This window comes from Lethenteron reissneri, chromosome 72 (genome assembly GCF_015708825.2).
Source record: "Lethenteron reissneri isolate LAM-NWPU_2019-01 chromosome 72, ASM1570882v1, whole genome shotgun sequence".
Lineage (NCBI taxonomy): Eukaryota > Metazoa > Chordata > Hyperoartia > Petromyzontiformes > Petromyzontidae > Lethenteron > Lethenteron reissneri.
The window spans coordinates 5,165,276-5,187,465 of record NC_083850.1 but is presented as its reverse complement, the minus strand read 5'-3'; the positions used below and the strand labels follow the sequence as shown (position 1 = coordinate 5,187,465).

The 22,190-nt window shown below is 44.7% G+C and overlaps 1 pseudogene; it reads left to right on the top strand.

Annotated features, from left to right (window-relative positions):
* LOC133361274 (zinc finger protein 84-like) overlaps positions 1-21,417 on the top strand; it is a 52,043-nt pseudogene extending 30,626 nt beyond the window's left edge.
* The last annotated feature ends 773 nt before the right edge of the window (positions 21,418-22,190 follow it).

The window sequence follows — 22,190 nt, the reverse complement described above, 5'->3', positions numbered from 1 at the left end:
CCTGACAGCCCGGAGGCGAAACCTCCGTGGTATGTCTTAAACTAATGGGCCATGTGCTCATATGGCTCGGGGAGTCATGGTTCAGTTGTGCGGTGGCAGACTGAACCTGGTGTGCCGGGGGCTCACGGGATCTGGGTTAGGGTGTTATTGTCTCTATAAGAGAACATTGCCCCGTGGGGGGAGTACAGGGGGTCTGGCATTGCTGGGGGATGAACCTTCCCTGGGCTATAAAGCATCGGACTATACGAGGCTGGTGTGTGTCCATCTCTGATGGGATAGTAAGGGAGGAGCGTGGCCGAGTTGCTGCTCATCCCCGAAATTGCACTAGCTGAGAGTATGGTCAGTGGATGTTGCTGTGGGTTGACGACCACGGTGGGGGTTAGGGCGAGTTAAACATTACCGCTGGGGAGCGTGGCTCTCTCCACGCGAGGGTGTGCGATTAGGCGTTTTGTTGGGTTGCTGAGAGTGACCGTGGGTACATGCTGTGTACGTGCGATGTCTGTGCTGGTCCTCAAGGGAGGACTGCTGGTGGGTAAGAGCAGAAAATGTTGTTGTTGTTGTTGTCACGTGTAAATAATATTGTTGTTAAAATGTAAATACTGGGGCATCCATTGCGTTATTTTGGGTATTTATGGGGAGTTTTTTTTTAAGCGGGCTGGATTTACATCATCTCCACTACCCTGAGGCCGGGTGGCTGTCGTGTACGACATGCGGATGTGCGTTGTTGTGCTGTGCCTCAGGGGATTGGATTCTCCTTCTCGTCACAGATTCTTCAGCTCCCGTCGCACTGGGTGTTACCTGGTGTGCTAGCTGGATGAGGACTTGAAGGAGCAATTGAGCGCCGTTCGTCGTTCTGCTCTACCACTTGCTCTTTGACGTTGGACTTGAGCCGAGCGGATGGAACTGCAACATGGACACGCACTAAAACATCACATTTCTGGGTTGTGCGCGTTGGCCGTTCTTGCGTGTCAGTTGCCGTTTTTGTTCATTGTGCCATTCTTATTCTTGTTGATGTTGCGCGGAGGACAGGCCGGTGTTCTGTTCCAGTTCCTGATACCTCCCCTTTCGTTGCTTGTGTTGTTGTTGTTATAATCTCCGTTGTGTCTGGGGGACTCCTGATTGTGATGCCTTCGCCCGCATTATTTTGTTCTGTTTCAGCCGAGGACGGCTGGGATTTTCTCTACGGGGGAGGGTAGTGTAATGCGGGCGTAAATGGGCGGGGCGGATATGACGATCCGAGAGGGAGGAGTCAGGGTGACGTGGGGGAGAAGTTATAGCGGGGAGACAGGAAGCTATCTGGGTCAGTCGGGGGAGTGAAGGGTGGTGAACACGTTGGGTGGTCGCCGTGCCTCAGCCTGGTGGCTGAGGGGCTCATGACGGCGCCAGCCAGCGGGGTGGAAGAGAGAGTGGAGGATTGAGGTAGGAAGTGGCGAGATAGCCACAGAGGCCACGAAGGGCTGAGGTAGGAAATGGCGAGATAGCCACAGAGGCCACGAAGGGCTGAGGTAGGAAATGGCGAGATAGCCATAGAGGCCACGAAGGGCTGACATTGGGAGGTGGCGAGATCGCCACGCACGGAGGAACAGGGAGCAGAGATGGAGCTGCTGGGGGAGCAGCCATAGGGCTGTACCAAGAGCCTGCAGCGGAGCTGCAGGAGCGTGGAAGGCTACGGGAGCGAAGGCAGATGTGGGGCTGCCAGGGAGAGAGTCTCAGGAGGAGTGCCGTGTGGGAAGGAGAACGCGAACCCCAAATAAAGGACACGGAGTCAGAGAGAAGTGTCTGAGTCCTTTTATTACACATACATACATGCACATATACTTACTACAGACATGTTACATACTTACGACTGTAATGTGATTTTAGGAGGATTACGGAGTGATTCGAAAAATTCGAATGCGATTAGAATATCACACTTCATTGTAGGTTGTTCTAATCTATAACACTAGTTAATAATGTTATTGTATAGCGTTATAATGTATAGCTTAAGGCCCGGGGTGCCTCAAGGATCCGCCACGTGCGAGGAACCGGTGCCTGGAGCCTGGTCATATTCTTCAAAAGAAGCCAGGGACCTGCCTAATCCTTCAAGGTTGTGGTGCAAGCCCTTGACGCCCCGAAATGGACAAGATTCTACCATGGGCGAGGGACGGGCGTCGAGAACCAGGTCAAAATGCGCAAGGTTGCGCTTGAAGGCTCCACGCCCAATATCAATACTGTATATTATTAATTATGACCTTACTCCCTCCCTTTGATGCTGCTAATCCTGCATAATGCATGGGCATAATGACTTTAAACCCCTCGCCAAACCTCCTACGCATTTCACAAGTAGGGCTAATAGCATATCTGCATTTCCCATAAATATGCTAAATTCCTATTGATAGGCAAATTATTTTGTCAAGACGCTCTTAGATCCTCCATCCCAGCATAAAGAGTCGCTCCAAGTCTGGAGCGTGACATTCAGACTCTGTCTACTTGACGGACCTGTTCTCCACCTGAGGACGGCTGCTTGTGTTGTGGCCGAAACGTCGTGAGAATTATTTTATTATGTTTTCTTTTTATTCTTTTATTATTTCCCTTCTACGTGACTTTACCGAAAAAACCTTGAAGCTTGATTCTAATACGACCATGGTGCGATTTTAATAATTTTGATGCAATTCTAATTCTGGCACCACCCAGGCCGCATTTACGACTCCCGATGTGCATCTACATATAACATACATTCTAGCTCAGTGTAATTCTAATACGACCCTAGTGTTATTCTAATAATTTTAATCCGATCATAATCCTGCACCCCCCCGTTCGCATATCCGACCACCGGTTCGCATGTCCAAAGGCCATAGATGCATATTACATGCATACGAGCACAGTTCGCTTGCACGTACACTATACATACATATGCGCAGAATGAGATTTTAATACGATCACGTTGAAATTCTACTGCTTGTAATGAGATTATGATATCGTACCTCTGTTTTTGGTGTTATAAATGATGAAACTAGTTTATAGTATTTTAATGTTTCGTGTTATCGTTCATAGTGTTACAGTTCACGTGTCATAGCGTACAGGATTCCCTGTGTACTTGATGATTAGGGACCGTAACGTTGTGAATCGATTAATAATGGGGCCCTTTCCCCTCCAGGAACACATGTTAATGGGGAGACAGCCAAGATGCTGCCGGTTAAGATCAGATGTGTGACGAAGATCCTCCACCTGAAACTCGCTTAAAACACGTTGTTGATATGAATAAATAAACGGACACACATTTGTTAAAAAAAACGTTTTTATTCATCTGCAATCATTTTTAAGTCAAAACTCGAACCGAATGTATTATGTGTTCAAACAGTTACAATACAATGCAAACCATATCCGTTCCAGGAATACCAAAGCGTTAAAGTATCATTCTCCATTATTTCCTTATTAGTTCACCACATTTGTTCACTGTGCGTCTATGTTAAAGTCAAGGCCATATATCCAACGAACGCGTCATCAATGTACATTCTTAAATCGGCTATCTAAAGTCGATTAATACAAACCAAAAAAAAGCTATATACTTGAAAAACCCGTTTAAAATGTTGAGTAAAGATGTACCTACAGACGCATTCCAACTTTAGCTCAACAGGAACACCTAACGACTACAATTAAACCCTCTCACAACCAGTGCTCATCACACCACTTCGGCAAGTAATCCCATAACATTACAAACCACCACTGTGCACGTCACGAAACTCTCACAAATAATAAAACTAAAATGGTCAAAATTACGCACAAAAGTACTCGATACGGCTTAAAAGGTATAACCACCTGACGTAATATTTTTTCAGTCATCCCGAGCTCTCGGTTTGATCCCCGAGCCACTCCATTACATCCAGCCACCTCTCGGGATCCAACTGCATGGGATCGAATGTGGAAACTTCTTCAGGACCAATTGCAGCACCTTGAATTTCAGCTTTTGATTTCAGTTTCCTATCATTGTGGACCTTCTGATGCATGTTCATGGTTGATGACCGTGCAAATGCTTTCCCACACACAGAGCACAAGAATGGCTTCTCACCCGTGTGTGTTCTCTGGTGACTTTGAAGATGTGATGACTTTGCAAATGTCTTCCTACACACAGAGCACAGGAATGGCTTCTTGCCCGTATGTGTTCTCTGATGGTCTTGACAAGTTGACGAGTGTGCAAATGCCTTTCCACACACAGGGCACAGGAATGGCTTCTCGCCGGTGTGTGTTCTCTGGTGACTCTGAAGATGTGATGAGTGTGCAAATGTCTTCCCACACACAAAGCACAGAAACGGCTTCTCGCCCGTGTGTGTTCTCTGGTGACTCTGAAGATGTGATGACTGTGCAAATGTCTTCCCACACACAGGGCACAGGAACGGCTTCTCGCCCGTGTGTGTTCTCTGGTGACTCTGAAGATGTGATGAGAGTGCAAATGTCTTCCCACACACGGGGCACATGAACGGCTTCTCGCCCGTGTGTGTTCTCTGGTGTTTCTGAAGATGTGATGGTCATGAAAAGGACTTCCCACACACAGAGCAATTGAATGGCTTCTTGCCTCCGTGTGCGTGGGGCTGTGGAGAGCGTCTCTGCTCCATGTGAGCGTCGTAACAGTAGCGGTGTTATCGAGTCAAAAGTACGCTATCGGCCGCAAGGATGTTTATCGTTGAGTTTTGGATTTTGTTAACTGCTAAAACAAGAACGACACTCGCGTCTAACCGAGACGCAAAAAAATCCCGCTAATTCAACGACGAAAACGTTTAAGAGTTTATCCGCGAAAATAGACACTTACTTGGAGATTCACGGTATATCGATGTCTGTAACCCGTCTGAAGATGTCGCCACGAACTCTCCCGACGCAAAGTCGCCTAACTGTCGACACAGCAATTGTGCTCGCCAGGCTGCGTTGTCTCGCGGTTGAAGGGCGATCAGCAGAGCGACGAGTCGAGCGTCCAACCTCATCAAGTTCTTTCTCGAAATGGCATTGAGCTCTGCTTCTGAGCCGCCTTATAACTCCCCGCCTAGGATCCAATCCTTTGTCTTTCAGGATATTTGCATTCGATTGTTAATTTTGAAAGGCACAATCCGCATGTCTATTAACATACCGAAGAGTAATGTGCCCATTGTGCTTCATGCATGAATATGTAAGTGCATCTCAGTGTGTATTTGTGCGCTTATTTTGAATAAATGGAAAAACTTTGTCCTCGATTTAAAGTGAATGCAGGGAAATTAGCATGTAACTTTAGAAAAGGAAGAGAGCGGCCTTCTCGACGAGGGAGTGAAACCCAATAGGTAATATTCTTTTACAGCGTTACAATGGATAGGTTGTAGTTCATAGGTTATAATATTATGTTTCACTATGATAGAGCTTAACATGTGAGAGTCTACAATATCAGAGTTGATAAAATGCGACGATCAAGGGCGTCAATCGGGTGAGTTTGAACAGAGGCTTTAATCAAAGGCGTCATCCCATCACGGAACACCACCTCCCTGCGTTTATTACAGCAACAGAAGCAACTACAGCAGCAACAACAGCAGCAACATCACATTTCGAGGGCAACGCAGCTACTTCCGATTCTGCTGCCCAGCTGTTTGTAGTCGGGACCTGCTCTCGCAGGACCCCACACGTCTTTGGAAATGATTGCGATGATCATGTCTGAGCTCAGAATTAAGTCACTCAAGATTACTTTTTTAACCATAACTTTAGGTAGGTTAGTGTCATCGGGGCTCTGTGAATACTACTCATGAATGAAATCACACTCCTGTATGACCGACATTGTACTAATTTTGGTTGATCGAGTAGAACAAGGCACATAACATGTCCAGACGAATTCTTATCAACAACAGTGTCCTTAAATATGATGCTAAAATAAATGTTAACACTGGATTAAACGTGCACCTCTTAACCCCTCCCTCGCATTTACGACTAACAATTTGCATTTGCACATAACATACATTCAAGTACAGTAATTTTCTAAAACGACCAAATTGTCATTCTAAAATTTGAATGCCATTCTTACCCTCGACCCCCACAGTTCACATATCCGACCGTCGGTTCGATTGAACGGACAATTAACAAACATGTGTAGAGTTCCATTATAATACTTCTAATGAAATTAAAATACCGTACCTCCGTTTATGGTGGTATAAATTATAAAACCAGTTGGTAGCTTTTTTGTCGTTTAATGTTTAGTGTTATTGTTAATAGTGTTATCAATTTACGTGTTTTTAAGTACAGGTGATTCCCGGTATACTTCGGTATTCTGGACCTGAACGTTGCACCGTCTCTCTGGGGAACCGTGTGGTGTGTGTAGCGAGTATCACGGGGTGGGCGGTTAGTGTGGTGATAGTGGTCACGGTCGGCACCGATGCACGACCACCGCCACCACCCCTACTGGGCAGTGGACCTGCCACCACAAAGCAGCACGCGGCGGAGGAGTGAGGCGATCGCTCTCGCCACGCGAGCGAGGCCCCCTCGCTTCCTCTTCTTTTCGTGCATCTCCACCTGCACCTCTTCCGTTTTCTCCTCCGTCTCATCCTCCTCCATCCCCTCTTCTTCATCCCCCACCACCATCTTCTCCTCTACCTCCTCTTCCTGCGCCACCTCCATCTTCTCCATCTTCTTCTCCTCCGCTAGCACCATCTCTTCCTCCTTCATCTCCTCCTCAACTTCCGGCACCACCATCTCCACCACCGTCTTCTCTTCCTCCTCCATTGTCACCATCACAATCTCGTCCTCCTTTGCCTTCTCTTCCTCCGTCTCTACTTCATCCTCCATCTCCTTCACCTCTTCCTTCGTCTCCTTCTCCACAACCTCTGTCTTCACTTCAAAGGCCTGGACGAGTGAGGAGGAGGGCTGAGCTGGCTCAGATCTGTGAAGAGACAACACGACACCGTTCTAGATTTGAAGCTTTCGTGACTGCAATGATTCATATTCTTAGGTTTTTTCGGTAATGTCACGTAGGCAAAAAACATTAAAAAGTAAAATAAAATAACAATTAAAAATCACGACGTTTCGGAGGCAACACAAGCTTCCGTCTTCAGGTGGTACCGTCACAGCAGAAGCTACCACTACGTTTATATAATGGTTGGAGAAAGTGGGGCAAGGGCCGCATACTTTTATTAATATGGTAAGGTGAGGCTTAAGACTAAGAATAGACTGCATATTCTTAGTCTTGACTCAACCTGTAACAGGGAGACCACCACTAGACATGGTAAAACTGTGATGGTTGTCTGTCAAACACGACACAGTTCCACATTGCTGCTACGGGAGACATCGCCATCTAATAATAATAATAGTTCAATTTGAAACACGCGCAAATTTGCAGACCTAGTGGCCGCAACTCAGAGGCGCTCAAAAGCATGATTGTAGAGGTGAGTTTTTAAGTGTCTCTTGAAGGAGGCGATTGAGGTGATGCTGCGAATGTGCAGAGGGATATCGTTCCAGACTGTTGGGGCTGCCACCGAGAAGCGGCGCATAGACACGGTGACCATCCTGGATCTTGGTATCGAGAGGAGGTCGTGAGTCGCGCTGCGCAGGCATCTGCCGTGTGCTGAGCTGCAAGTTGTCAATAATGAAGAAAGGTACGGCGGGCAGGCGGATATGAAGGCATCGTCCGTGGGTGGAATGTGTGGCGGATTAATTTGAGATTCATAGAAACAGCAATAACGACATGGCCAGTGAGTGTGCTTAGTATTGGTCCTGTCATTCTCATGGCGCCAGGCTATCCTTGAGATAGGTGCAGCTGTGTCCCATACAGACTGCTGTAGTTTCACAGTAGTGGGTGGCGTTGCTGTGCAAATTTAGCTGAATAATTTGAAGTGACTTTTTTTTTGTTCTTTCGGTAAAGTCACGTAGGTATAAAATAAAAGAAATTAAATCACAACGTTTCGATTTCAACACACGCAATCATCATCAGGTGGGAAAACCACAGCAAGAAACATTTTTGCAATAACGATATGGCCATCGAAACGTCGTGATTTAATTTAATTTATTTTATTTAATACCTACGTGAATTTACCGATATAACCAAAGAGTATGGATCCCTGTAGTCACGAAAACTTCAAATCTAGATTGACATTTTTCTACTTGTATATTCTAATTGACCCCTTGCACATAATGTCCTAAGCATTTCAAATGGCATCGATAGAGATCCTGAACGTCCACTGTGACGGAACGGGTGTGTATCTGTGTGGTCAATGCAGCAGCAATAACAGCCAGGGCGGGAAGCAAGATCTGAACTGTAATGGTGAAGAATGAGTGCACGACCATTTGGTCGCTTCAACACATCCACGATTTCAAAAAAGTGTCCGTCAGTGATTTGTGGTCGAGAGAGCCACCTCCCTTGACGTCGAAGGCATCTCAGAGTGCATTGCATGCGATGAGCCTCTCGCATCTCTCATCTCATCGCGTTTAAAATTGGACACCCCTCTCAGTGGTAGCTGTCGCTGTGCATTACAAAGCGACTTGGCAGCTGGCCTGGAAACAGGCGATAGACAGCGAAAATCTCACGGTGGATGTAGGGTTACATGGTGAAGATATGCCCACTTCGTTATGTGGTCTAACCCAGAAACCAGTTACGAAAAATACATCTGTCCTCAGTATAGCGGAATGTACACGTGGGGTTTGCAGTGTCTGTGAATTTTGAGAGCGCGACAGGGCTTGAGCACCTGTGCGTCACAGCAACATTGACCTGGGTTTGATTTCCACGTTTGGCCACATTCTCCGTGTAGATTATGCAGCCCCCTGTTCTGGGAAGGTTCTGCAGCTTTCTCCCTGTTACTGAACCCACACAAGCAATGTAAATCGTTCAATTTGGATCGCAAACAGTAGCAACTTTCTTGCAAAATGCGAGCAAACTTGGCAGAATCCTCCTGAAAAAAGTCTTGAGACCGAGTAAGGCTGATTCTGCGTGAGAAGCATGGCAATAAATAACAAAAATAAACACACAGGGCGCACACGCAGAGTGGTTTACCGTGGCTCAGCGACTCCGGAGTTTGCTTTATCTTCTTGGAAGCCCTCTTCTCCAAAGCTCGGAGCTATTGGGCCCCACACAGGATTGGAGGACGTGGTGGTGGTGGCGGTGGTGGCGGTGGTGGCGGCAGTGGCGGCGGCGGCGGTGGTAGCGGCAGTGGTGGTGGCAGTGGTAGTGGTGCTGCTGCTGGTGGTAGCGGTCTGGAGCCATTGTCGCTCGATCTTGGCGAGGCGCTGCTCTTCCTCGAGGCGCTTTTGCTCCACAAGACGCTTCTCCTCCATCAAGTGCTCCTCCTCCTCTTGACGCTTCACCTCAACGAGGCGCTTCTCCTGAATGAGACGTTTCTCCTCGAGGAGCTTCACCTTGCGAAAGCGCCTCTCCTCATGTCGCTTATTTTTTTTCTCAAGACGCTTCAGCTCTATGAGACGCTTCACCTCAAAGAGGCGATTCTCCTCCATGAGGTGCTTCTCTTCCTCGACCCGCTGCACCTCAATGAGGCGCTGCTCCTCGACAAGGCGCTTCACTTCTTCCACCCGCTTCTCCTCCATGAGGCGCTTCTCTTCCTTGATCCGCTTCACATCTATGAGGCGCTTCTCTTCCTCCAGATGCTTCTCCTTGAGACGCTTCACCTCGCGAAGGCGCTTTTCCTCCATGAAGCGCGTTTCTTCAAGGAGGCGCTTTTCCATGACGCGTTTTACGTCGTTGAGGATTTTGTTTTGAAGGCACTTCTGCTCCGTTTTGTGCTTCACCTTGGCGAGGCGCTTCTCCTCATTGGGGCGCTTCTCTTCCATTGTGCATTTCTCCTTCGCAAGGCGCTTGTCCTCCTGGAGACGCTTCACTCCGCTGAAGTTCTTCACCTCCCCAATGCTCCTCTGTTCACGCGAAGATAAGCACATGACCATTCAGACATGCGCACTCAGGACAAAATCTATTTTCGCAGGCACACAAACATGGACGGGCACATATACAAACACAAATGCATACTGGCACATCTATGTACGGATGCAATAATGCACATTAACTCATGCAAACATGCTAGCACACGTATGAATATACACCATCACCTAATGTTATCAAAATACATGTTACATCCTCATATTCTCACAAATTCAATACGCGCACTTAATGCAGTGATAGTCTACAACGATTTCATGGCAATTGTTGGCAACAATCATCACGGGCAATAGTTTCCACAGAATGTTCTATTGTAAAGATCTGGATGCCCATAATCTGGACACATTTTATTGCAGCACCCATAATGGGTAACTGGAATGTCAACTTCCAATCAGCTCATAGACATAATTCATGAGATTGCCTGATATCATTCTGTCTTCATTGGAAATGAATGGCGACTTCATTTGCCTGCACGAGTGGGATATGGCATGACGTGATGGTGGAGAGATGGAGTGATGGTGTTGGGAGATGGTGTTGTGATACGGATAGGTGATATTGTGGAATGTTCTGGAGAGACGGTGCCTTGTGATGGTATTGACGCTTTATGAGGCTCTATGATATTGTATGGATTCTCGATTTGAAGCTTTCGTGACTACAAGCATTCATACTCACGTATGTGACTTTACCGAAAAAACCTAAGAAAGAGTCACATACGTGACTTACCGAAAAAACCTAAGAGTATATTGTATTGAGTTGGTGGTGGTGTGGTGTGATGAGAAAGGTGATGTGAAGAGATGGTGTGGTGATGTGAGGTGTAGCAATGTTTTGGTGCAATGGTGTGGGAGTGTGGAGAGAATGTGGTGTTTGACTCCCATAGACCCCATACACACCTTTGGGGAACGATTTTCATAGCTTTGGCCTGGGAAAGGGTCCACTTCATCCATAATGTCCCCCCACGTGGTCGATTGGCGCCATGACTCCCTGGCTACGGAAAACAAAATTAATTCAAAGGACGAGTAATGTATTAGAGAACGAAGCACGTGGATATTCACACAACTAATTCTGAGATTCTTGTAATTACCTCTTAACACATAACATGACCTACTGTTGAGAAACATTAGTCACATGGCAGTAAAACATTACAAGTCATATTTTTGTAAGCATGTTGAGATAATCAATTTCATAAAGTTGAGACCCCAATTTACCCCAATATGGCTGAAACGCAGCTCTAAATCCATGCTGTCTGCCACACTTGACCGTTTACCTCTTCCCATCACCACCAAGAAAAATAATTAATCAGGGAGCTGCCTCCTCTGCATAAAAGCCACGTGATGCAGGTAACTGTGACTTACCATCATAGTCCTCCAAGATGTCAGCCCACTTGCGTTGTCTGTCCATGTTGTTGGGAAGGAATAGTTTCTGTTTGATGTTGGAGGGCCTGTGGAGGTTGTAAAAACGCTCAGATTTAGCAACCTTTTGAAACACTCATCCTCTCAATTATTACATATTTGACCACTCGCTGTACCAATCAAATCACTTTCGTGCCGTTTGTTTTACAAGTCCACTCACTCGCTTGTTTGCCCACTCACGCGTGCGTCAGATCGCTCACTCATCCACCCACGCGAACATGTTTATTCCAACTGCCTATTGCATTAAACATAATCGCCAGACATAACCGTGATGTTTAACCTCTAATCCAGACAAGCATGTTGATGCACAGCCCATTTGTATTAATCTACTGCTTGATAAAGGCCCCCCTATGTCTTGTAGGTCATTGGGGTCAAATGACCATACTTAAATAATTTGTTATAACCCGAGAATGACGTCGTAGGTCACGTGATGTCAGAGGTACCGCCCATGTGGCTGTGACATCACAGATAGGAGACATCTATGGCAGCAGCTCGGGTCTGAACTAAAAGGTAGACTCCTCCCCCGTGTTGGATAACATTCAATACATGTAATGCAGGGCCCAATTATGCAGGCAATCAGAACACAATAATTATAGACATGTTAATCATATTATATGAGATTTAAACAGGTTAGTTATGAACGTTTTAAATGTTAACTTGCTTTGGGTCTAAACAATGACAGTAACAGCAACATATCAGAGCATGCCAAGTAATCTAACTAATAGTCCTAATTTGGTTGCAGAAAATCCAAATAGCAACATACACAAAAATAATGAAGCTTTAGTTAGTAGTCAAAACGTGCAATACAAATAAACAACACACATCGTCAACAGGGACGCTCACGATAATTGTTTTTTTACCCTTCTATCTGGCAACAAAACTGACACCTTTTTACAAGGAGTCATGTTTGCATAGACCGCAATACCTGCAGTCATAATACAAACAAAAGAACATAACTCTGATAATGTGCACTGTCCTTGAAGTTGATTGGTCCACACCCGAGACAGCTTTCCTTAGAGCCTAGTCTCACATGGGTTGGACCTGATGACGCCAAAAGGCGCACTGTAAAAAGGTGTCAGTTTTGTTGCCAGATAGAAGGGTAAAAAAACCAATTATCATATTTTTACTGGCAAATGAGGTTCCCACAGGGACGCTCACCTCGTTGACGATTCGCTCTGCAAAGGCTTCTGCTGCTGCTGCTCACTCGTGCGCATTCCTCTCGACTGCGGGTGGAGGCGTGGCTATGACGTAACAGAGGTGACGTCACTACAGCGAGGCTCCGCCCCCACGCGCTTGGCGGGCGCACCACGTGGTGCAGTGCGGGTGGTGTGCGTCACCGGAAACAGCAGAGCCCTCTGTTCGACATTAAACATTTGCCCCCTCGCTTTGTGCTGTCTTTGATCTCGCCGTTACTGCGGCGAGGACTGAAGCAATGCCTGGCCATCAGGCCTGGCATATACCTAGGCCTCAGGCTTCATATTTGTTCTTAGTTATTTTTTGTTTAATTGGAATTATTAACTTGCATTTCATTCATTACATTTCAAGCGTATAAACACCATCCCATTGGTTTATTTACTTTTAAATTCAGGTTTTTATTAGAGTTTTTGATCTGTAGTTATATTTAAGTGAGTGAGGTGGTTGTACTAAGTGTGAATTTGAGTTCCATGTAAATTATTATTGTGTAAAGGATTTGTCTGTGTGCACCTATCCTGGCAGTGGTAATATGGGCTTTTTATGATTAAGTTGTTAATGAGATTGTTTATTTGTGTGTGTCTGTTATCTATGTCTGTGTCAGGTTACATATCTATGTTTGGAGCTGTTTGTGTTTGTTTATTTATGATGGGTGGTGATGATGTTTCTTAATAATGGATGGTGGTGATGATGATGGGTGGTGATTATGAAGGGTGGTAATGATGATGGTCGGTGATGATAACGTGGAGTGATTATGATGGGTGGTAATGATCATGGGTGGTGGTAATGATTGGTGAGTTTATGATGATGGGTGGTGATGGTTATGGGTGGTGATGATGATGGGTTGTTGTGATTATGGGTGTTGATGATGATGGATGATTGGTGGTGGTTATGATGAATGTTGGTTGTGATGGTTGGGTGGTGGTGGTGGTGACGATGGTTGGTGATGGTGAGTTGATAGTGATAATGATGATTGGTGATGATAATGGGTGTTGATGCTGATGATTATGGGTGGTGATGAGTAAATGAGCCACCACCCAATACATAACAGTAACAGAAGTAACTAAAGCAGCACCAATAACAGCAGCAACAACAGCAGCAGCAACACGTTTTGAGGGCGACGCAACTACTTCTGATTCTGCTGTTTCTGCTGCTCGGCTATTTGTAGCCAGGCCCTGCTCTCGCGGGACCCCACACGTCTTTGGAAATGATTGCGATCATGTCTGAGCTGAGAATTAAGTGACTAATCGTTGCTTTGTTTAACCATAACTGTGTATAGGTTAATGTCTGGGGACTCAGCGAATACTACTCATGAAAGAACTCGCACTCCTTTATGACCGACATTCTACTAATTTTGGTTGATCGAGACGAACAAGGCACGTGCCATGTCCAGATTATTTTTATTACCAATATTGTCTTTAAATATGATGCTAAACTAAACGTTAACACTGGATTAAATATTCACCTCTTAACCCCTGCCTCGCATTTACGACTAACAATTTGCATTTACACGTAACATACAGTCAAGCACAGTAAAATGCTAATACGACAATATTGTTATTCTAGGAATTTGAATTCGATTCTAACCCTGCACCCCTCACAGTTCGCATATCCAACCCCCGGTTCGATGGAACGTTCGCTTTACATACATTTGAGCAGAGTGCGATTATAATTCTTCTAATGAGATTTGAATACCGTACCTCCGTTTATATTGTAATGAATTAGGAAACCAGTTTATAGTCGTTTAATGTTGAGTGTTATCGTTTATAGTGATACAGCTGAAGTCATAGAGGTGAAACGGCCTAAGTGTGTAGGAATGTAGATAGGGCGTCGCCGTTGGTTCGTCCAACCATCCCGCCTCAAGACTTATGTCCGTCCCCACCCAGACAGCTCATCCCCATGTCCCGTACAGCCCAAGTCTGGTGTGTCCGACGTGGTGGGGCTCTCGGCAACGGAAACCGTACTCCAAATGAAATGTGTTGTGCCGCTCACAGTTTCCTAGCCCCTGACGCCCGGGGTGCTTCAAGGATCTCCCACGTGCGAGGAATCGGTGCCAGGAGCCCGGTCATGTTTCTCAAAAGAAGCCAGGGACCTGCCTAACCCTTCAAGGCTGTGGTGCGAACCCTTGACGCCCCGAAAGGCACAAGATTCCACCATGGGCGAGGGACCGGCGTCGAGAACCAGGTCAAAATGCGCATTTTTCTGCCTCGTCGTTTTCGTTGCTATATCGAGATTCCGGGGTCGTAAGCAGTGTTAAAAGATAAATAAAAAAACCCTCTCCAGTCTGAGTCTGGAGTCATTACAATTGTAATGATTCAATCTCACGAACTTTGTTCGATTATTTATATATTTCCATACTTGTATATTGCTATTCGATGCCGTTGAGATGGAACATTCATCAATCAGTGGGCAACTTGATTCTAATACGACCATGGTGTGATTCTAATAATTTTGATTCGATTCTAAACCTGACACCTCGCAGGCCACATTTTGGTACGACAAAAAATGTAATCAGATCCTGTTCTTGCACCTTCCGTTTCACAGATCCCACACTTGGTTCGCACGTCCATATTACATACATACATATTACATACAGACATGTTACATACAGACATGTTACATAAAGACATGTAACGTACTTACCAGCATAGTCTGATTCGAAGAGGACCACGGAGTAATTCTAATCATTCGAATGCGATTCCAATATCACACTTCAATACATGTTGTTCCAATCTATAACACTAGCATATGCTATTTTTTGCGTTATAATGTCGAGCTCGTTTTATTGTTAGAGTTCACAACATTAAATTTTACTATAAAAGTAGTTTGCAGTGTTATTGTTATAGCGTTACAATGTATAGCTATAACAGTTATATTGTTAGAGTTTATAATGTTAGAGCTTACAGTGTGAGTTTATAATGTGAGAGTTTTTGGCCGTGCCCTGTTTTCGTGGGACCCCCCCCCCCGGATTTGGAAATAATTGCAATGACCATGAATGAGCTGAGATTTGAGCGACTAATGTTTACTTTGTTTCAACATAACTGAGTGCAGGTTTGTGCCATCTGGGCTTAGCGAATACCACTCATGAATGAACTCATACGCCTTTATGAAAGACATTGTAATCATGCCTTTTCTTGACGAATTGTTATCTTCAATATCGTCCTCAAACATACGGCTAAAATACACTGCAGAGGGAAGGCTGCCTTGTTGGGGAGATGTAGTTTGTGTAAGGCGCTGTGACTGGAGTTAAACATTCGCTGCTTGACCCCGTCGACAGCAGCGGAGACGATCCGATCCACTGCGCTCCATCTCCCCACATGGCCCACGAAATTCTGTTTTTTTTTATGAACGTATGTTTTTCTAATCATATGAAATGTAATTATGTTATAATATGTGATTGTTATACACTTTATATCTTTACATACCGTATATTCGATTGAATTAACATTACATTCATCCAACAGTGGACAGTTTGATTCTAATACGACTACAGTGGGATTTTAATAATTGTAATGAGATTCAAATCTTGCATATCCTACCCCCGGTTTGCATTCACTTAACATGCATATGGCCAAAGTGTGATTCTAACATTATCACAGTGCAATTATAATTATTATGCGATTATAATCACGAACTTCTATTTATTTTATTTAAAACTAATAATACCGTACCTCTGTTTTTGGTGTTATAAATGATGAAACTAGTTAATATATTATAGTATTTTAATTATTTTTGTTATCGTTGATAGTGTTACAGTTCACATGTCATACTTGATGATTAGGGACCGTAACGTTGCGAATAGATTTATAATGGGAACCTTTCCCCTCCAGGGACACATGTTAATGGGGAGACAGCCAAGATGCTGCCGGTTAAGGGCAGATCTGTGTGACGAAGATCCTCCACCTGAAACTCGCTTAAAACACGTTTTTGCTATGAACATTGTAAAATAAATAAACGGACAAACATTTGTTAAAATACGTTTTTATTAATCTGCAATCATTTTTACGTTTAAACTCCAACCGAATATGTATTATGTCCTATGTTCAAACAGTTACAGTACAATGCAAACCATATCCGTTCCAGGAATACCAAAGCGTTAAAGTATCATTCCCCATGATTTCCTTATTAGTTCACCACATTTGTTCACTGTTCGTCTATGTTGAAGTCAAGGACATATATCCCACGAACGCGTCATCAATGTACATACCAAAGCAGATTATTACCATCCAAAAAAAGCTTTATACTTGAAAAAAAACCCGTTTAAAATGTTGAGTAAAGATCTAACTACATATGCATTCCAACTTTAGCTCAACAGGAAGACTTGAATCCGAAAAAATCAAAACTCACCACCTGCACGTCAAGAAACTCTCAAACGAACTGTAAAACTAAAGGGTCAGAATTACACACAAAAGTACTCAAGACAGCTCCTCGAGCCACTCCATTACATCCAGCCATCTCTCGGGATCCAACTGCATGGGATCGATAGTGGAATTATCTTCAGGAATCATTGCAGCACCTTGAATTCCACCTTTTGATTTCAGCTTCCTATCATCGTGGACCTTCTGATGCCTGTTCCATTTTGACGACTGTACAAATGTCTTCCCACACACAGGGCACAGAAATGGCTTCTCGCCCGTGTGTGTTTTCTTATGATCGCGAAGAGTTGATGACCGTGCAAATGCCTTCCCACACACAGAACACAGGAATGGCTTCTCACCCGTGTGTGTTTTCTGGTGACTCTGAAGATGTGATGACTTTGCAAATGCCTTTCCACTCACAGGGCACAGGAACGGCTTCTCGCCCGTGTGCGTTCTCTGGTGTCTCTTAAGCTCTGATGGCCATGAAAAGGACTTCCCACACACAGAGCAATTCAATGGCTTCTTGCCTCCATGTGCGTGGGGCTGTGGAGAGCGTCTCTGCTCCATGTGAGCTTAGTAACAGCAGCGCTGTTATCGAGTCAAAAGTACGCTATCAGCCGCAAGGATGTTTAACGTTGAGTTTTGGATTTTGTTAACTGCTAAAACAAGAACGACACTCGCGTCTAACCCGAGACGCAAAAAAATCCCGCTAATTTGACGACGAACACGTTTAAGAGTTTATCCGCGAAAATAGACACTTACTTGGAGATTCACGGTATATCGATGTCTGTAACCCGTCTGAAGATGTCGCCACGAACTCTCCCGACGCAAAGTCGCCTAACTGTCGACACAGCAATTGTGCTCGCCAGGCTGCGTTGTCTCGCGGTTGAAGGGCGATCAGCAGAGCGACGAGTCGAGCGTCCAACCTCATCAAGTTCCCTCTCGAAATGGCATTGAGCTCTGCTTCTGAGCCGCCTTATAACTCCCCCCCTAGGATCCAATCCTTTGCATTTCAGGATATTTGCATTCGATTGTTAATTTTTGAAGGCACAATCCGCATGTCTTTTAACATACCGAAGGATAATGTGCCCATTGTGCTTCATGCATGAATATGTAAGTGCATCTCAGTGTGTAATTGTGCGCTTATTTTGAATTAATGGAAAAACACGTTCCCCTTGCACTCCATTGTCCTCAATTTAAAGTGAATGCAGCCCCGTGGCGTTGCCAAAAAACAGTTATGATTAATTAAAGTAAACATTAGTCGCTCATCCCAGCTCAGACATGATCATAGCAATTTTTTCCAAATTCGTATAGGGTCCCACGAGAACAGGGCACGTACACAAACTCTCAAATTGTAAACTCACATTGCATACTCTAACATTATAAACTCTAACAATATAACCTTCAAACTATGAGCTATACATTGCGACGCTTTAAAATAACACTACAAACTAGTGTTATAGTAAACTATAATGTTGTGAACTCTAACAATATAAGCTATGAGCGATACATTATAACGCTATAAAATAACATAATAAACTAGTGTTACAGGTTAGAACACCGTACATTGAAGTGTGATATTCGAATCTCATTAGCTTCACACCGTGGTCCTCTAAGAATCACACTATGCTCGTGAGTATGTAACATGTCTGTATGTAATATGCATAAATGTAATATGTCTGTATGTAACATGTATGCATGTAACATGTATGTATGTAATATGGACGTGCGAACCAAGGGTGGAATATGTGAAACGGAAGGTGCAGGATCAGGAAGGGATTAAAATTATTTGAATAACACTTTGGTGGTATTAGAATCAAGCTGTCCACTGCTGAATGAATGTTCCATCTCAATGGCATCAAATAGCAATATTCAGTATGAATATATAAAATAATCGCACAAACGCAATAATGAATCGTTACAATTGTAATGACTCCGGACTCAGACTGCAGAGGGTTCTTTTATTTAGCCTTTAACGCGGTTTCAGACCCCGGGCGTCACGATATAGCAACGACGACGACGAGACAGCAACCAGCCAACACAGCCCCAAACCTCGTTTCTCCCCCTCTCTCATTCTCGGCGTGAACCTCCGTCCACACTTGGTCTCGCCTTCCCTTCTCGAACTCTCTCTATCTTGTTGTCACCACTTGTCCTTTAGTTGATGCACTGTCTTTACATCACCCACCTCTATGACCTCTACCTGACCCCGCCATGGGCGGAGCAACTTGGGGGACATACCTGGTGGCACCTGTAGGCAATACAACCATGCCCTGTCCCCCACTGACCATGGAAGCACGTGCTCCCGGCGCCCCGAGTTCTTTTCATTCGCGGATTGCGCTCTGGTGGGGAAAGGTCCTCGTTATGAATCGTTTCGCAACGTTCAGGTCCAGAATACCGATGTATACCGGAAATCACCTGTACTTAAAAACATGTAAACTGATAACACTGAAAACAATAACACTAAACATTAAACGACAATAAAAATTATCAACTGGTTTTATAATTTATAGCACCATAAACGGAGGTACGGTATTTAAATCTAATTAGAAGTATTAAAATCGCACTCTACAGATATGTATGTAAATTATCTGTTCAATCGATCCGGGGGTCGGATATGTGAACTGTGGGTGGTACAGGACATGAATCGCATTCAAATTTTAGAATAACAATATGGTCGTATTAGCATTTTACTGTGCTTGAATGTATGTTACGTGCAAATGCAAATCGTTAGTCGTAAATGCGAGGGAGGGTTAAGAGTTGCACTTTTAATCCAGTGTTAACATTTATTTTAGCATCATATTTAAGGACACTGTTGTTGATAAGAATTCGTCTGGACATGGCACGTGCCTTGTTCTACTCGATCAACCAAAATTAGTACAATGTCGGTCATACAGGAGTGTGATTTCATTCATGAGTAGTATTCACAGAACCCCGATGACACTAACCTACCTAAAGTTATGGTTAAACAAAGTAATCTTGAGTGACTTAATTCTCAGCTCTGACATGATCATCGCAATCATTTCCAAAGACGTGTGGGGTCCTGCGAGAGCAGGTCCCGACTACAAACAGCTGGGCAGCAGAATCGGAAGTAGCTGCGTCGCCCTCGAAATGTGATGTTGCTGCTGTTGTTGTCGTTGCTGCTGTTGCTGCTGTAGTTGCTTCTGTTGCTGTGATATACACAGGGAGGTGGTGTTCCGTGATGGGTTGACGCCTTTGATTGAAGCCTCTGATAAAACTCACCCGATTGACGCCCTTGATCGTCGCATTTGATCAACTCTGATATTGTATACTCTCACATGTTAAGCTCTATCATAGTGAAACATAATATTATAACCTATGAACTACAACCTATCCATTGTAACGCTGTAAAAGAATATTACCTATTGGGTTTCACTCCCTCGTCGAGAAGGCCGCTCTCTTCCTTTTCTAAAGTTACATGCTAATTTCTCTGCATTCACTTTAAATCGAGGACAACGTTTTTCCATTTATTCAAAATAAGCGCACAATGACACACTGAGATGCACTTACATATGCATGCATGAAGCACAATGGGCACATTAGCCTTCGGTATGTTAATAGACATGCGGATTGTACCTTCCAAAATTAACAATCGAATGCAAATATCCTGAAAGACAAAGGATTGGATCCTAGGGGGGGAGTTATAAGGCGGCTCAGAAGCAGAGCTCAATGCCATTTCGAGAGGGAACTTGATGAGGTTGGACGCTCGACTCGTCGCTCTGCTGATCGCCCTTCAACCGCGAGACAATGCAGCCTGGCGAGCACAATTGCTGTGTCGACAGTTAGGCGACTTTGCGTCGGCAGAGTTCGTGGCGACATTATCAGACGGGTTCCAGACATCGATATACCGTGAATCTCCAAGTAAGTGTCTATTTTCGCGGATAAACTCGTTCTTGTTTTAGCAGTTAACAAATCCAAAACTCAACGCTAAACATCCTTGCCGATAGCGTACTTTTGACTCGATAACACCGCTACTGTTACTACGCTCACATGGAGCAGAGACGCTCTCCACAGCCCCACGCACACGGGGGCAAGGAACAATTCAATTGCTCTGTGTGTGGGAAGGCATTTTCATGGTCAACAAGTCTTAAGAGACACCAGAGAACACACACGGGTGAGAAGCCATTCCTGTGCCCTGTGTGTGGGAAGACATTTGCAAACTCATCACATCTTCAGAGTCATCAAAGAACACACACGGGCGAGAAGCCATTCCTGTGCCCTGTGTGTGGGAAGACATTTGCACACTCATCACATCTTCAGAGTCACCAGAGAACACACACGGGCGAGAAGCCATTCCTGTGCCCTGTGTGCGGGAAGACATTTGCACAATCGACAACTCTTCAAACTCATCAGAAAACACACACGGGCGAGAAGCCATTCCTGTTCCCTGTGTGTGGGAAGACATTTGCACAGTCATCACATCTTCAGAGTCACCAGAGAACACACACGGGCGAGAAGCCGTTTCTGTGCTCTGTGTGGGAAGACATTTGCACACTCATCACATCTTCAGAGTCACCAGAGAACACACACCGGCGAGAAGCCATTCCTGTGCCCTGTGTGTGGAAAGGCATTTGCACACTCGTCAACTTGTCAAGACCATCAGAGAACACATACGGGCAAGAAGCCATTCCTGTGCTCTGTGTGTAGGAAGACATTTGCAAAGTCATCACATCTTCAAAGTCACCAGAGAACACACACGGGCGAGAAGCCATTCTTGTGCCCTGTGTGTGGGGAGGCATTTGCACACTCATCAAACATGAACGGGCATCAGAAGGTCCACAATGATAGGAAACTGAAATCAAAAGCTGAAATTCAAGGTGCTGCAATGAGTCCTCAAGAAGTTTCCACCTTCGATCCCATGCAGTTGGATCCCGAGAGATGGCTGGATGTAATGGAGTGGCTCGAGAGTCAACCAGAGAGCTCGGGGTGACTGAAAAAAATTACGTCATGTGGTTATACCTTTTAATCCGTATCGAGTACTTTTGTGTGTAATTTTGACCATTTTAGTTTTCCAGTTTTTTTGAGAGTTTAATGACGTGCACAGTGTTGGTTTGTAATGTTATAGGAATACTTGCCGAAGTGGTGTGATGAGCACTGGTTGTGAGAGGGTTCAATTGTAGTCGTTATTTGTTTCTGTTGAGCTTGGAATGCGCCTGTAGGTACATCTTTACTCAACATTTTAAACGGTTTTTTCAAGTACATAGCTTTTTTTATTGGTATTAATCGACTCTAGATAGCCGATTTCAGGAAGTACATTGATGACGCGTTCGTTGGATATATGGCCTTGACTTCAACATAGACGCAGAGTGAACAAATGTGGTGAACTAATAAGGAAATCATGGGGAATTATAT